The following is a 15,791-nucleotide window of genomic DNA, read 5'->3' as shown; positions in this document are numbered from 1 at the left end:
ACACATAAATAAACTTTAAGTCATGAACTGTAAGAAGTAATAGGTAGTGAATAAACAAAACATAAGGAAAACAGAGGACCTGCCAGGGTTGTTCTGGGGAGTACTCTCTAAACAACAAAATCTAAGCTGAGAACCCAAGAGTAAGAACCTAATCATTTTTGGATTTAGAGAAGGTGAGTTTCTGGCAATACAAGTGGCAAGGGCAAAGGCCCTGCAGCAGGGGAGAGTTGGCCTGAGTATGCTGGCATTATCAGTCAGGTGAGCAAGTGACAAGAGAGTTCCATTAGATGAAGTTGGACTTGCGCCCCTATGTGGGTCATGGCAAGAGTGACTGTTTTACTCCAATTAGGAAATTATCGATAGGTTTTAAGAGGAGTGGCATAATATGATTTAGATTTTAACTAAGTCATTTGGTTTCTACCTGGAGAATATATAGGAGGGAGCCAAGAGCAGAACTGGGAGGCCAGTACAGATGATGTGAAAACAATCAGAGGGAAAGATCACAGTGAAGGAGTTGGAGAAAAGAGGAATGGCAGTCCAAGCCTCCTGTTTTAGTAACACGTTAGATGGTGGTGTCATTTGCTGAACTAAAAAAGACTGGGGGATATCAGGTTTCTGGCAGAGAGAAATACAATAAAACTGTTTAGAATATGTTAAGTTTGAGATGTCTCTGACACATCCAAGCGCAGACCTCATGTAAGATATTGTATTTACAACTCTGGCTTTTAGAAGAGCCTCATCTGGTATTTTAAGTCAAAAAACTGATGATCACTTGAGGCCAGGAGTTTGAGACCAGCCTGGCCAACATGGCAAAACCCCGTCTCTACTAAAAATACAAAAATTAGCTGGGCATGTTGGCTTGTGCCTGTAATCCTAGCTACTTGGTGGCTGAGGCACGGGAACCACTTGAATCCATGAGGCGGAGCTTGCAGTGAGGTGAGATCACATGCACCACTGCACTCCACCCTGGGTGATAGAGTAAGACTGTGTAAAATCAAAAACAAAACAAACAAACAAAACATACCTGCTGAAATTACCTATCCTATAGAGCTATAGAGAGACCATAACAAGAGAAGAAAATGGACCCAAGGACTTAGTCCTGAGAAAACCCAACCAGTAGATTTTGGGTAGCAAAGAATCAGAAAAGCCAGTCAGTTAATGAGGTAGGAAGAAAATTGAGTCTATTTCTGCAGAAATGAGAGAAGAAAGTGTTCAAAAATAATAGAATTACATGTCTGATTAAATATTGCTGAGAGGTCATGATAAGGATAGAAAAATTTCCATTTGATTGTGTCACATGGAGGCTTTTGCTTATCATGACCTGGGCATATATCTGAAAAAATGAATGTGAATAGTTTAAGTAAAAAGAAGGGCAGGAGAACATCCCATTCAAAGAAAACAATGTATGTGAAGTCCCTAGATGGAAAAGGAAGAGGACAAGGCACCAGAGATCCTGTATGAATGAAACGTGGGCACAGAAGAGAGTGATAGAAGAGGCTAACACAGGAGGGAAGAGATTTTATTAAGTATGGAGGATATCAATGTCAATATGGTATGTCTTATCAATATAAATAATATTTTCCCCCAAAAAATTTGCTATGTAAAACTGGGGAGGTAGAATTAGGTAGAATATTCTAGAGAGAAGATATACCGGCTACAAAAGCCCAGTGCTAGGGAGCAGTATGGTACCCTTAGAGCATTGAAGTACTTAGCCAGGCTGAAGTGGAGCATGTTGTGGAGTCGTGAGAGGAAATATTCTACAGGGTAGCTGGGGATCAGTCAGTCATGAGGGACTGTGGGTGCTATGCTTAAGTTTGTCCTTATTCTATAGACAGTGGTAAGACACTGAAGAACTCTAAGCAGCTGAATGAGATAATGTGATGTATAATGTGATGTATAATGATTAAAATTTTGAAAAGATAACTCTAGCAACAGTGTGGGAAATAATTTGGGGTTGGGGGTTGGGGGAATAAGACTTGAAGCAAGGAGCCCATTAAGGGGACTATTAGAATATCAGGTAGAGGCAAGAAGTGTTGACTGTCTGAATTAAGATGATGGCTGTGGAAATAAAGAAGGAAAACACAAATTCTCAAAATTTTAAAAAAGTGGAAATGAAAACAATTAATATTTGGAGGTAGGGTACTGTGTAAAGAGATTTTCAAGGTAGTTCCCAGGATTTAGGCTTGGGTGACCAGACGGATCTTAATACCGTCTCACAAAGTGGGAAATGAGTATATCAAGCAGAAAATAAAGAGAGTGAAGATTTCCATGAGGACAAAGAGTAGATGTCATAGAATATGAAGTGAAGGAAGAAGTGGAAATACAGAAGCTTATAGTCTGAAAATGAATTATTAGAATTTGGGATTTTAAGGTAGGAGTTTTTCTAAACAATGAAATGGATCAAGATTTGTTATAGAAGAATAAAAACACAGAAAAATAAAATGGAGCCAGATAACTGATTAGAATTTTTAAAAGTCACATGCCCAATTGTTCTGAACATATGTTCAAGATGGTTGGCAATATAACTGGAAGCTTTCTAGAGGATAAAGGTAGAAACAGAAGGAATTACAATGTTTATGGTATCTTTAAGATACAAATCAAAGAGTTGTTCATCAGAAGCCCAGCTTTCCAACATTCTAGGACTAGAAAAATTTTTTTCCTTTGAATTCTCAAAAGAGGACACTGACTTTGGTTTTATAACTGGGGTGTGCTTCCTCTGATAGTCATGCCAAGTACCTGTTACTACTTAGACCCATGGGATAAACACGACACATCTCTGTGGAATTGAAATTTATTTGAAAATTTAGAGGAAAATTATAATCATTTATTTGTATTAAAATCAACATGTATGTATGTAGTAGCAGAAAATAATAGGTGAGCTTTTAAGACAAAATATGGGTCAACAATTAATTTCTACACTTACAGTCGCATTCCTAAACTGAGAGATATCACTATATCCTCCTCCATCTTTTGAAGGTTATAGATATTCAGTGCTTTTCAAATTTTTCCATTAATTTAAACACTAGATAGGTAAGATCTTAATAGTAATCACTGTTATGGATTTTATATAGATTTTTGTTCTCTCGATGGAGGCTGGTGGTCCAATGTTAATGAAAGTAATACATTAGGGGCCAAAACAATGCAGAACACTACTCAGTTCTCTCTTGTTCTGACTTGAACCAAGGAAAAATTTTGTCATGGGTTGTAATGCATATATTTCACATAGTTTTTCAAAAGTGTTATTTATTTTAACACAATTTTTAAATGAGATTGGGCAACAGAGAGTTCAAGGTTATATTATTTGACAAGTATCTGGAGTGTAATTATATTATATTGCCAGTTATGAGTTGGTTTATATGCACTGGTGATCAAAATTTTAGGTAGGAATTTAGGTTAACAGAACCTAACTCATAAAAAATATGTGCCTGAAAAGACACGTCAAGGAGATGAGCTGAGGCATAACAGAAAGCTCACTTGAGTGTAAATGATTCCATGAGCAAAGACAAGATATCCTCCGAAAAGAAATTTGCATCCGTTACAACTTATAAACAGATGGATAACCAAATTTCCAAAGGATATATCAAGAACATGGCCATGATAATTCTAAAATAGAAAAAATAAATTTAAGTAAGTGCTACTAAACACCTGCTATAGACTTGGGAACAAATCTTCAAAAATCATTTGAAAAATTGTTTACATTTAAATAAGTAAACTGATTGCACAATGTATCTGTAAATAATAAGCAAGATGGCTTGCTTAACACAATAATTCTAAAACCTGACTTTGCCTTAGCATCACTTGAGAAGATTTTCTAAATCACAGATCCTCAGGCCCCACCTCACACATCTACTAACTGAAGATCTTCCAGGAGACTGTATGCCTAACAGGCTTTCCAAATAATTCCTGTGCATGCAGACTTAGGGAGCTTTACAAGCCTGTTCACTATAAAGTAGATGGAGGCTAGATGTTCATTACCAAAAATAATTACACTCTTCATGCAATAGTTGATGTTTAGCTATTCTATCTGATGTTAATTAGACAGCACTGCAAAAATACTGTTAATTTGTGACAATAAAACAATGTTCCCAGCACACATGAAGGTGATTGTTTCCCTGGTCTCTTTACTTGGAGAACCAGCAGGTGCCTGCACCAAGCTCACACTAAAGAAGTATTGAGTTATTAAAGAACTAGTTGAAGAGAAGGGAAGTCAGTACACATCTCTATTTTATCTGCTGGAAATTATTATCTGACTCACCAGGAGACTGTTTCTAAGTGCAAGTTACATCAAAAGCTGCTGGCCTATACTGAATTCATTTAGTTAGACCTATAACTGATTCACGGACTTGGAGTCAAAGGCCATGAAACGATCAATAAAAGCTACACACGATCCTGTGTTGCATCTGACAAATTTCTCCCAGAGTTGATAAAAACAATAACAGGCCTAAATCATTCATCCACCCCTCTAATAAAATATCGGCTTAAGTAGCTTCAGCTTAATAATTTATCTAGAAGGACAGTCTTACGAGCTTAAAAAATATCCTAAAACTTTCAGAAGGTAAGTTACCACTGTTTTTGCTTGTTTTATTACAGAGGGTTTGACAACACCCTCTATATTAAGAGGAGGCCATAACAGAGTCAAAGTTTAATAGACTGGCAACAAATTTAAATATACTTACAAAACAGAACATTAATATTTTTGGCCATTTAGCTGTGGAAGCAAAGATACAGCTGACAGAAATCAGGGAACATGAATGGAGACGTAGGAAGTAGTGGGAACATGGTGGAACTAATAATATCAAATAGGTGGAACGGGGAGTGGTGGACAGATGTTCTCTAAAGTTTGATAGAACAAGAAATAGAGTTTTAACATTACAAAAATAGACAGAAGACAAATGAAAAACTAAATAATACCTTTTAAAATAAAGAGGATTTTATTTTGTTCCTTTTATTTTTAGTTGACACATCATAATTGTAGATATTTATGGGATACAGAGTGACGTTTGATACATGTATACAATGTGTAATGATCAGATCAGGGTCATTAGCGTGTCTATCACCTGGAACATTTATAATTTATTTGTGCTAATATTGAGTGCTAAAATTGAGCTAAATTTGTGCTAAAATTGAGTGCTATAAACACTCAATTTTTTTCTAGCTTTTTGAAAATACACACTAAATTATTCTTAACCATTTTCACCCTACAGTACTACAGAGCACTAGAACTTTTTCTTCCCATCTAAATGTAACTTTTTTAGCCAACCTCTTCCTATCCTCCTCTTCTCCCTACCTTTCCCATTCTCTAATGACTACAATTGTACTTTCTACTTCTATGAACTCAAAAGTAGAGAGGAGTTCATTAAAATAAATCTTCAAGTTTCATAATGCTAAGTTAATAGATAAAATCTTAAATTGATAAGTCAATAAATAAAATTACAGGTTTAATATGTAAAGGCTTGGCAATAACTGGAGTAAGAGTTAAAAGCAGGAGATACTTTGGTTTTGATTTTATTTTTCTTGGCAGCAAGAGAAGCAGCAATGTGGAGTGGTGGACTGAGGGGGATGGGAGAGGGATGGCAGACACTTATTCTTCATTAGAATATCTTCTGCACCGTGGGATCTGCTTAACCATGTGCATACACTACTTTGAAAAAAGAACTTAAAAGAATGGAAAAAAGGGCCCTGAGCACTATAAAATTTAGAGTCAATCTTGGCTTATAAAGCTGGCAAAATTAGGCCTGATGAATATCAATTCAAAATCAGGTTTCAGTGATCTCTCATAAAATTCAGGAAACTGAGTCCTGATATCTTCCACTCAATCTGGAACTTCAATATTAAGATTTGTTCTTTGTTTTTGAAAATATAACGTTCATAACATTTTAGTCTGATAAACTCAAGTATGGTCTCTTTGCAATTTCATTTTCTATGTTGCTTCTCTAATTATTAGTATTTTCCTCTGATAATTGAAATTCTTTCTCTGAGTAGTAGAAAGGTGAACCTGTGATTTTGTGATGCTTTTCCCATCCAAGCACAATAATCTAGACAAAAAACCGAATGACTTAGATGGAGATGAATGCCCCTACTCAGGAGGAAATTCCTTAACCTGCTAAATTTTTTCAACAGGAATTTTTGATGCCTCTGAAGTTTTAGGTTGCTGAATGCTTTTTCCTGAAGTCCCTGAGGTTTACCCTGCTATGTAGACCATCTGTGATTCTGCAGCACATTGTTTTGGATGATGTCTCAGTACCTGTTGAAATTCCTTTTAATGAGGATTGGTGAAGAGATGTTATAAAAACACACTTAATGGATTTTGTAAAATCCACACTATTTAATTACATTTCCCTAAATGTGCTCAGTTCCCATGTGACCAGGCTGTACCTATGATTTCTCTTAAAACTTGAATGTAACTTATAGCCTCAGAAAGAAGTGACTCAGGCCATAAACTTAATTGTACCCTACTAGCCCTGCTCTCTCATCTCTGACTGGTTTTATACTTCAGTGGCACTATAAAAAGAGAGTGTGGGAAAATCATATTACCAACACTTAGAGGAAGAATAAGAAGAAAAAAAGAAAGCAAGTTGTTATAAAAGATACTATAAACATTTTTAAATTAAAGAGAAAGAGTTGCATATAAAACACTACAGAAATATTTTTATTTATTACTTTAATCTCCAATCACCTTCTCCCTATATGTTTGGCCGGTGTAATTATCACTCACTAACTGGCCTATAGGAAGCATTACTGATACTCCCTTATTCTAATTACAAATTTAGTATTTATCATTCACTTGACTTAACACTGCAAGTACTAGTTACAATAAAAAGTACAAGTAGGTAATTGTATGTGGAAAAGGAGTGTTTCCCAGAGATTAGAATAGAAATAAATGGGATTCAGCTTTACCCATTAAGAATGTGACCAGTGCTGGTATATAAACATGTTGGGCCTCAGTTTCTTTCATAAGCAGAATTATGGGAATGAACACTTTATTTATTTATTTGTTTAGGACTTAATTTTTCAGAGTAATTTTAGGTCCACAGCAAAACTGAGAGGAAGACACAGAAATTTCATACATACCCTCTACCCCAATACATACATAGCCTCCTGGATTATCAATATCCTCCACCAGGCAGTACTTTTGTTACAAATAACAAACCTACACTAACACATCATAATCACTCAAGGTCCATAGTCTACCATAGTGTTCACTTTGGTATTATACATTCTATGGATTTGGACAAATGTATAATGACATAAATCCACCATTATATTATTATACAGAGTAGTTTCACTGCCCTAAAAACCTCTGTGCTCTGCCTATTCATCCCTGTCTCCCCAACCCCTGACAATCACTGATGTTTTTATTGTCTCCGTAGTTTTGCCTTTTCCAGAAGGTCATACAGTTGAAATCATACTGTATGTAGCCTTTTGGAATGGCTTCTTTCACTTCCTATAATAATACACAATTAAGGTTCCCCCATGTCCTTTTGAAACGGGAAAGGTTCACTTGTGTCCCCTTGCAGGGTGTGCGATGGGGGTGTGGCTTGCTTCTTCAGTGCCCCGCTGCTCAAACCTATAGGGGAGCATACAGACTGGCAGGCTTTGGCGCTCCGACCCCACGGCAGTGTCTAGAGGTGAATGTTTATTTACAGCTGAAGCCCCAGTGGGCGTTTGTTACAGGGTGATCTTTTAGTTCGCCGTCTATAGGAAGCTTGTGTTAACCAGCTCAATTAGACCCTCTACCTTGTCGCAAGGACAAAGGGCTTTGTGTATCTTGGGGTTTCTTGCTTTGGTGTACCAGAAGAATCAGATCGCATGTGGGCTTTGAGAATGAGTGCAAGGTTTTATTGAGTGGAAGTAGCTCTCAACAGATGAGGGATCCAGAAGGGAACTGGTTTTCCCCTGGAGTCGGGCAGCTAGGCGGTCAGGGATCTCCTCCAGCTGCCCCAGCCAAACTCTGAATCGTTCTGCTGGTCAGTGGCCTATGGGGAGCTGGTACCTGTCGGTGTGATCCTCTCGACGTCCAGCCGCCTGTGTGTTCCTCTGCTAATGTGTTCCCCTCCATGTCCAGCTGCCTCTGTCTCTGCCTTGCTAGGGTCTCGGGTTTTTATAGGCACAGTATGGGAGCGTGGTGAGGGTGGTCTTGGAAAATGCAACATTTGAGTGCGAGGGCAGAAGTGCCTGTCCTCACCTAAGTCTGTGGGGTAGAGCCCTAGCCAGGGTCCACGCCCTCCCCTTCCCAGCACTTCTCTTCCTCACTTCTGTATCGTTTAAAGGGACCACGCCCTGCCCTTCCCAGTACTCCTGTATCACTTTCATGGCTTGATACCTAATTTCTTTTTTGTGCTGAATGATATTCTGTTATCTGGATGTATCACATTTAATTTATCCATCCACCTACTGAAAGACATCTTGGTTGCTTCCAAGTTTTCGCAATTATCAATAAAGTTACTCTAAGCATCTGTGTTCAAGTCTCTTTGTGGATAAAAGTTTTCAATGCATTTGGGTAAATAGCAAGGAGCATGATTGCTGGATTGCATATAAGTGCATGCTTAGTTTTATAATAAACCACCAAACTATCTCCTGAAGTGGCTGTACTACTTTACATTCCCACCAGCAGTGAATGAGGGTTCCTGTTGCTCTGCATCCTCACCAGCATTTGGGTAAGTGTTCTGAATTTTGGCCATTCTAATAGGTGTGCAGTGGTATCTCATTGTTGATTTAATTTGCATTTCCTCGATGATGTATGATTGAAGCATCTTTTCATATGCTTATTTGTCATGTGTATATCTTCTTTAGTGAGGTGTTTGTTAAGGTCTTTGCTCTACTTTTAAATGGGTTCTTTGTTTTTTTTTATTGTTGCATTTTGAGATTTCTTTGTAGATTTTTGATAACAGTTCTTTATCCAATGTTTGTTTTGCAAATATTTTCTTTCAGTCTGTGGTTTGTCTTCTCTTCTTGACATTGTCTTTCACAGAGCAGAGGCTTTTAATGTTAACAAAGTCCAGCTTATTAATTATTTCTTTCATGAATCATGACTTTGGTGTTGTATCTAAAAAGTCATTGCCATTCCCAAGGTTATGTAGGTTTTTTTCCTATATTATCTTCTAGAAGTTTTGTGTTTTACATTTAGGTCTATGACCCATTTTTAGTTAATTTTTGTGAAGGGCATAGGGTCTATGTTTAAATTTATTTTTTTGCATGTGAATGTCCGGTTGTTCCAGCATCATTTAAAAAGATATCTTTGCTCCATCGTGTTGCCTTTGTACCTTTGTCAAACATCAGTTGACTGTATTTATGTGGGCCTATTTCTGGGCTCTTTATTCTATTCTATTGATCTATTTGTCTTTCCTTTCACTAATACCAAATGTGGTACTAGGAGCTTTATATAGGTCTTGAAGTCAGCTAATGCCAGTCAGAACTCCAGCTTTGTTCTTCAATATTATGTTGACTATTCTTCATCTTTTGCCTCTCCATATAAACTTTAGAATCCTTTGTTAAAGTTCTGAAAATAACTTGCTGGTGACATGCTTTATTTTAAAAGTATTTCTAAGCTAAACTTCAAGCCTCTGTGACTCTCACATTTTTACTATATAAATTCCTTCCTTGAAGGGTTGTTTTTGGGAGGCTGGTAGCAGCCAATGCTTTACAAACAAGCGGCAGACCATTGACTTGACTGGGAATGGTTTTGCTTCCTGTCCAAATAATTTAAAGCCTGTTAAAGGTGTCGTCCAGGGCAAGAGTAGGCATGGTGATTTTTCTGCATCCACTCCTACTCTGTGAATTCTCTGAGAACCAGACTGTTTCTGTGCAGACATAAATGGTAGAGAAAGTATGTTTCAGACTGTCAAACTACAGAAAATATAGCTGTGATAATCAAGAGAATCACTTAAAAGGGTGAAATGGAGGTCAGGGTTTGTGTGAAAAAATGTTAGAAATAAGTGTTAATACTGAGGAAAAGCAGTCAAAGAGGGGGTTTTTTTTCTCCTTGTCACAAAGCAAGACAATGCCATTGTGTCCTGCTGCACTAGGCAGAGAGTCTGTGTAGCCACAGGATTCTATTATCTGTTAAGTTAGAAAGTACGTCACTCTTGGACAGTTTTAGTAATTTAACATGTTATAGCAAAGCCCATATAAAACACTTCCAAAATCTTTATTTTTTCATGGCTAGTCAAATCTATAAACCTATGTTTTGTATCTCACATAAAACATTTTCTTTCTCAAATATTTCTTGTCTTCATTCTTCAGAAATTATAGTGAGGGGGTTTGATGAGACATTATTTTGCCTGTACCAAGGAATTAATTTTATGCATGAAGTGGATATGCAATATCCCAACAGGGCAGGTCATCACTAATAGTGAAGCTCTGAGTCCTGGAGCAGTAGAGAAGGACAAGGGACTCACTGAAGCTTTCTGGCTTGGGATTGTTGCTTTTTAAATAGAGACTGAGAGTGAAGATGCTGAGCCCACTAGTGTCATTCCTCCTTAAGCTTTCCACTTGTTGGTGCAACGTTCAATAGGGAACTGAGTAGGCATGGGAGGGAACCTGGGTTACCATACCTATGCATTTTATACCTATATGGTAAAAATGTCTTTGTTGTCTCCTTGGAAAGAAATAAAATTGACAGAGACAGATGGAAACTTAACCTTCTTTCTCTGAGGAGGCAAATTAATATGATTAAAATGAGCATTGCGCTTACATTGACTGACTTGCTAAATAGTCTTGCCTTGATGAAATTATAAGTATACTTAAAATATAGATAAATACCTGTAGAGATTTAATGTTAAACGGAAAAAATACCTGGGTGAGTAAAAGTGGGAAGGGAAATGATCCTCACTAGATTTTTGAGGAAGAGCGAGATTTCCATTTGAGAAAACAAATATAGCTTAATTTAATAAAGCTTTATCTGTGTAAACTAACATTTACTAAAATAGAAATACGGAACAAAAAGCCCTAATAACATGATGAGAATTAAATTGATCACTTGGTAGGAACTAACATAAACTGTTTTTAAAAGAAATGCTGCATTTGTTAAAGCAAATACAATTTACTGATAAAGAAAATAAAGCCCGACTTATTACTACGAAAGTAAAGATAACATTTTAATAAATGAACAATGAAGTAGTTAATAGGGGAAATGAATTCTAGCTTCTTAAAGGGGTGCCTTAAATGGTAGCATATAAAAATTCAATTTTATTTCAAGTGTCAGAAATTTGCTGGTGTATATAAATGAAATACGTAAAGTCTTCTTCATTTGCACAAATGAATGTACATAATTTCTTAAAATGTACTAAAGTGTAAAATATGAGCTTTAAAACATCAAAGTTGGGAGAATTGATTGGCTTTAGAACTTTGAGATTTCTTCATTTTCAATGCTAACCCAGATACATGCATCTAGATCCTTAATTCCATTGACATCTGGATTTTTTAGTCATTTACAATCGAAATTCATTTATTAATTACCTAAACCTAGAATATTTCACTTAACATAAGTATATTCTAATACTCCTAATGTTGCCTGAGGAAATACAATAGAACTTTAGATTAAAAATAAAACAAAACAAAGACAAAACAAAACTGAAGTGTGAGCCTATCTTCTGCAAATACACTTAGGAACACGTTTCCAATTCAGCTTAATTTTCTCCCATTAAGAAACATTAAACTGCCTTCATGAATTCCTTAAAAAAAGTATATATATATAGTTGGATTTTACCTTTGATGTGTACATAAAAGAAGTTACTTCACTTAAAATGATGACCATAAATCTATTTTTAACATATAAGCATGTCACAATAATATTTTTCTTTATTATCTATTTAGTAAGCAATAGAACTGTCTAATACATTTGGGTTTATATATTTGTTTTTCTACTTATGAAGACTAAACGTATCAATGTCAGTGATTAAATGAGCTTGCTGCAGAAAAACAATTTGTAGGTATATCAAATAAGTAAAATATTGCTTACCAAAGTAGTGTGATTGTGAATATAATTCTTTCTAATAAGCTACTGGAAGGATTTTCTTCCCCTTTTAAGGCTTTAATTTATTGTTATTTCGCAGCAGGGGTGGAGATGTTCCCAATCCATTTTCCCTCTTCTTTTTCACAATCTCCCAAATGAAATCTTTATGAAACAGAACTCAATGCTTCTATTTCCCCATAATAGTTTTCTAGAAGGAAGTGAATTTATCTTAAATATATGGTAAAAATGAAGGTTCTATCTGTCCACAAATATACTAGTCGAGCCCTTTATTTGACACTGCCTGCTCTCATTGTACATTCCAGGTCACTGAAAACAGGACAGAAGGCTCTGAGCTATGTGCTCTGCTAAGTGGAACTATTTTGTTTACATGCACCAACGCCCCATTTGCAGAAAACCACAACGTAATCAGTGCAAGATACACAAAGGTAGATTTATTTTGCAGCCTGGCTTAAAAACAATAATGCCAAGACCTCTCAATTTCAAAAGTTTAATTTGTTTGATAAAATGCTAAGAACTGTATTGCTCAATGGTCTTTATCATGTTCAGTAACCATGATGGATAGAATTCAGATGATGTCTTCCCTTTATTTAATAGAAGTGTTATATATATATATATATATTTCTATTATTTATATAGTAATGGTACACTATTCAATAATGATGAGCTACTTGTAATGATCTCATGAAGATTATATTCTTGAAAAAAAGGTTAAAATATGGTTTTCTTTTGAAAAGCATTATTAGAATATAGGGGTTTAAAGAAGAAACATCATCTGGTTGAACTATCTCATGCAAATGAGAAAATGTCATTCCAAAAGAGAAATGAATTCATTCAAGTGCATGCAGGTACTTGTATCAAAAGCTGTCTAATTCTGCCACCAGTGTTATTTCTATCATACTCCATTGCCTGCCTTGTACAAGTTTGTTGGCAGACAATGAAATGCAATGTTCACTTTCCTGGAGCTCCAATCTCCACCCTGAAATCACATTTTTATGCAATCTGATATTTTGAAAAAAAAAGAACTAATAAATAGGTCAGCTTAAGTTAAATGTTCAGTTTTCTATATGGTACACTTTGAAAATCACTGAAGGAATTCACAGCCCCAAAATTTATTCTTTATGTCTGTTGTGGCATATGAATATATCATCATTACTGTTACTTTGAAAATTAAGCTTGTGTCCTTCAAATTGTGTTTGAAGTCATCTGTGCCCTACTATATTGAGGGATAGACTTTAGTCCAAACTTTTTGATACATAACCATTCCCAGCTTGCTAGTTTTGCAATGATTTAAAATTCAAAGGCTTGGAACTGAAACATTTTTCTTTAGAGTTATGATTCCTTATTACACATGTTTTTGGTGAAATATTTTTAAGATGACTCCAAATTTAAAGTCTCATCTCTAAGCCTATCTTACTCTCCCACATCCTGGTTTCCATTAATACTTCCCCAAGAGGCCAGACTGTAACATGGATGTTGTAACATGGATGTTGTCACATGGATAAGGTAAAGGCGAGGTTGTCATCTTTTGTTCCAAAGGTATTAAGAAAAGACAGCAAAAAAGGAAAAAAAGATACAAGGAGTAATATACACAGCTTATCTGAAGAAAAAAGACAGGTGTTTGGTTTGCCTGCACTCCTCTTTGCTTGTGTTGAGGGCACAGAAGGCCTTTGATCTTTCTAAAGGAATAGTTGAAAGTAGCTGCAGTGTGAACCAGCAGGCCTACCATGGGACTTGCTAAGTCAAGGGCAGGATGGAGGACATGGCAGAGACACTGTGGGTGCAATGTAATGATGAGAGCCAACTCAGAACAAGGAAGGCCAGATCAGATATGTGCACTGATCCACAAGTTCAGTACGAGTACAAGCAGTTTAATCAGAGCACAGGCAGATGAGGAATATCCTCACTGTCCAGAAAAACCAGAGGATCCCATAGAGATTGTCTTCGCCCACTGCCGCAGCCCCATACTGCTTCCAGATGAATGAGTACAAAGAAATAGAAGCTTGTGGAAGCTTCTACAATTATATGAATAAAATACAGTGAAAAACTAAGGGGACCACTTAAATGATTACTTGGACTTAATTGTAAACTAAGTTGGACTACATGTATTTTGTTTTCATTTTCTTTCTCCAGATCATTTATAGGAGTGGGGTGTGAGTAATTTTGCAACCGTGCCGTATATACACACAGTCAGATTGACTGTAGATTCTATCCCTATTATTTAATAAAGGGAAGCAGTTATTACACTAATTTGTATCTTGTGGCTACTCAGTGCAACCCTGGACTGACTGTATTCCTAAGAAAAGGTAAGGAATGGAGGTAAAATATATTTAATTAAATCTACCTATTTAAATTGCTCTTGTTTACATAAACTTCAAAATAGGCATTTGGGGGCATATTCTAAATAGAATCCCTATGGATCGGGGGTTCCCAAACTTTTAGTTCACAGCACCCTTAGAATTCCTGTTATTTTTTAAAACAAATGCTGAAAACCAAACAAAATGACAATTTAAATAAATAATTTAATCTTCTTTCATTAAGTAATTAGAACCAACAGCCTATTATATTTTATGCCCTAATAAAATCATTGTTATTTTGTAAAGAGTAAACAGAAATTTAAAAAAAATATTTTTCTTTTATAATTAAATAACTACAGTTACTTACTAATAGGAGGTGTATAGCTATTGAGTACTGCACAATTTTTCAGGCCATGCAGTTATATTGGGCATGGCCATCCCCCATCTTTTCCCAATCCATATTGATTTTTGCAGAGTACTTGCTTTTTACACAGCAACAGCAACTGATGAAAGCTCAACTTTTCAAGGATATGATGATGTCAATTATGTAGTTTAGTGCATTCGAATGTAGAAATGGTGAAATACCTCAAGCTAGTATTTCATATGATGTCCAACAGATATTGGGTATTACAGTGTTTCCCTTAAAAAGTTAATATGTCCTGCAGTGTCCTGTCCCTGTGAGTTTGCTGTGGTAGGTTTAGGACACTTACGTGCACTAAAACCTGAAGGTACAGAAGCTATGTTCTTTTAGCCCAGTGATATAAATTGGGTAGGAATTATGGGATTAATATTCCTTGCAATATCTCTAGAACAATGTTTGGCACTTAGTGAGTACCAATTACACTTTATCTATTCTAATTACTATTATTAAGACTGTCCCTGTGGGAAACAAACATATTCTAGTGACCAAGTACAGTTTTAATTTTGCTTCATCACATTTATTGAAAGGTGTTCCTCATTGCTCCTTATTCAATGGTCCCATAATACTTGCTTACATCTTTATTGCAGTGGTTATATATAATTGCAATTTGCCTATGTCTGACTCTACCTGCAAGCAGCTCAAGGGCAAAGAACACTCAGTCATTTGACATCACAAAGTCATTTGACATCACAAAGTCAAATGACATCACAAACACTACACTTTGCATAACATAAAAATATGTTTAATTAGCATGTATTGAATGAATGATCAAATGCAGAGTATTAATCTTCAGTGGTATTGAGCACTGAGTCATAAATAACATATTTAATTATCAACAACTACTTGAAGTTGTAGAGGATCTTTTCTTGAAGATTTTTTAAATCTTTGTATTACTAGGTCTGATTTATTGAGACTAGTCCATTGAAACAGGCTTATACCCAGAGAAATGATTTAAGCTTCTATATTTGTAGCATTTGATTTTTTCCAGACCTCTCCAGAAATCAATATGGTTGTCAGGGTGATCTTTATGTGGTCATGTCAAGCATTAGATCCTTACAAATCTGAGTATTAAGAATTTAATAAAATATAAACCAAGCTTCAG

The 15,791-nt window shown here is 35.9% G+C and overlaps 1 long non-coding RNA gene across 4 annotated transcripts in view; it reads left to right on the top strand.

The window, feature by feature from the left end:
* LOC134758943 (uncharacterized) overlaps positions 1-15,791 on the top strand; it is a 201,861-nt gene that overhangs the window by 124,328 nt on the left and 61,742 nt on the right. For all 4 annotated transcript variants that reach the window (XR_010134743.1, XR_010134745.1, XR_010134744.1 and 1 more), the window contains 2 exons: positions 12,277-12,399; positions 14,105-14,277. This is a non-coding gene — a long non-coding RNA (uncharacterized lncRNA). The remainder of the gene's footprint in view (positions 1-12,276; positions 12,400-14,104; positions 14,278-15,791) is intronic.

This window comes from Gorilla gorilla, chromosome 6, assembly GCF_029281585.2.
Source record: "Gorilla gorilla gorilla isolate KB3781 chromosome 6, NHGRI_mGorGor1-v2.1_pri, whole genome shotgun sequence".
In the NCBI taxonomy this organism is placed as follows: Eukaryota; Metazoa; Chordata; class Mammalia; order Primates; family Hominidae; genus Gorilla; species Gorilla gorilla.
Note: the sequence above shows the minus strand (reverse complement) of the source record. Positions and strands in the feature narration are given on the sequence as shown.